This window comes from Piliocolobus tephrosceles, chromosome 17 (assembly GCF_002776525.5).
Source record: "Piliocolobus tephrosceles isolate RC106 chromosome 17, ASM277652v3, whole genome shotgun sequence".
Taxonomy (NCBI): domain Eukaryota; kingdom Metazoa; phylum Chordata; class Mammalia; order Primates; family Cercopithecidae; genus Piliocolobus; species Piliocolobus tephrosceles.
In genome coordinates, this window is record NC_045450.1 from 60,346,945 (window position 1) to 60,349,446 (window position 2,502).

A 2,502-nucleotide genomic window follows, 5' to 3' on the forward strand; every position below is an offset into this window, starting at 1 on the left:
ATGAGGTTTCTCCATGTTGGTCAGGCTGGTCTTGAACTCCCAACCTCATGATCCACCTGCCTTGGCCTCCCAAAGTGCTGGGATTATAGGCGTGAGCCACTGCACTCGGCCTCTTTCATGCTTTTTTAATAGAAATGGCATGTTGTAATGGTGTTCTGTGCTTTGCTTTCTTTGGATTCACTGTATTTAGAAATAGAACTTAGAAGATATATTTAAATCAAGCAAATTGTATGTTTATTTAATCTTTGACCAAACAATCCCACTTCTAAGACTATCCAAAAGATACAGTGGCAAAAATACAAATTGTTGCATATATGATATGCCAACAACTAATAAAAATGGCTACTGTTAGAGGGAAGGAAAAAACCAGGGAGGAGACAAGGATGAAAGACATCTGAATGTACCTTTCTTCAAAGAAAACTAGTTCTAGCCAGGCGTGGTGGCTCATGCCTGTAATCCTAGCACTCTGGGAGGCCAAGATGGGAGGATCGTTTGAGGCCAGGAATTAAAGACCAACCTGGCCAACACAGCAAGACCCCGTCTCTATTTTTTTAAAAAACAAACAAACTAGTTTCAACTTTGGAATCATACAAACATTTTACATAATTTTTAGAAAGGCATCCCTCAAAACTGAAAGTAAAGTAAAATTATGTGCAGATTTGGAGCAATAACTAGAGAGGAACTATTTCAAGTGACTTTAAAACACAATTGTTAGAAGCAGGGTTTCTTAACCTCAGCATGACTGACATTTTAAGCCAGATAATTCTTTGCAGGGAGTGGGGGTGGGGACAGGGCAGTTGTCCTGTGCATCATGCGATGTTAGCAGCATCCAAGGCTCAACGAGCTTCTATAATTGGCAACACCTGGCACATACTGCCATACATCATTGCTGGGAGCAGCGGTCCCCGAGGCATGAAAAAGTCTTCCTTAGAGCAGCAGTCCCCAACCTTTTTGGCACCAGGGACTGGTTTCATGGAAGACAATTTTTCCACAGATCTGGGGGTGGGGATAGGGGACAGTTTTGGGATGACTGAAGTGCATTACATTTATTGTGCACTGTATTTCTATTATTAATACATGATGAAATAATTACACAACTCACCATAATGTAGAATCAGTAGGAGCCCTGAGCTTGTTTTCCTGCAACTAGATAGTCTCATCTGGAGGTTATGGGAGACAGTGACAGATCATCAGGCATTATATTCTTATAAGGAATGTGCAACCTAGATCCCCTGCACGCGCAGTTCACAATAGGATTCACACTCCTATGAGAATCTAATGCCACCGCTGGTATGACAGGAGGAGGAGCTAAGGTAGTAACGTGAGCGATGGGGGGTGGCTGTAAATACAGATGAAACTTAGCGTGCTCACCCGTTACTTACCTCCTGCTGTGCGACCTGGTTCCTAACAGGCCACAGACAGGTAATGATCTTTGGCTCCGGGGCTGGGGGCCCCTGCCCTAAAGATTTTAGAGGAAGCGGAAGCCCCACCAACAACCTGTTTGGACTTCTAGCCTCCAGAACTGAAAGTGGATACATTTCTTTTTATTTTTTTGAGACGGAGTCTTGCTCTGTCACCCGGGCTAGAGTGCAGTGGCATGATCTTGGCTCACTGCAACCTCCACCTCCTGGGTTTGAGAGATTCTCCTGTCTCAGCCTCCTGAGTAGCTGGGACTATAGACATGCACCACTATGCCTGGCTAATTTTTGTATTTTTGGCAGAGACGGGGTTTCCCCAAGTTGGCCAGGATGGTCTTGATCTCCTGACCTCGTGATCTGCCCACCTTGGCCTCCCAAAGTGCTGGGATTACAGGCATGAGCCACTGCACCCGGCCAGGGATACATTTCTGTTGTCTTAAGCCACCCAGCTTGTGGCACTTCGTTAAGAAACAGTTCTAGGAAACTATTACAGGCACAAAATTTGTGATGAAAATGTTCTTTTTTTTTTTTTTTGAGGCGGAGTCTCGCTCTGTCGCCCGGACTGGAGTGCAGTGGCCGGATCTCAGCTCACTGCAAGCTCCGCCTCCCGGGTTTACGCCATTCTCCTGCCTCAGCCTCCCGAGTAGCTCAGACTACAGGCGCCCGCCACCTCGCCCAGCTAGTTTTTGTATTTTTTTTTTTTAGTAGAGACGGGGTTTCACCATGTTAGCCAGGATGGTCTCGATCTCTGACCTCGTGATCCACCCGTCTCGGCCTCCCAAAGTGCTGGGATTACAGGCTTGAGCCACCGCGCCCGGCCGAAAATGTTCTAAAATTGATGGTTGCACAACTCTGTGGACATACTAAAAACTTTTTTTTTTTTTTTTGAGACAGAGTCTCACTCTGTCACCTAGGCTGGAGTGCAGTGGCGTGATCTTGGCTCACTGCAACCTCTGACCTCCGCCTCCCAGGTTCAAGCAATTCTCCTGCCTCAGCCTCCCAAGTAGCTGGGATTACAGGTGTGCACCATCATGCCCAGCTAATTTTTGTATTTTTAGTAGAGACGGGGTTTCATCATGTTGGC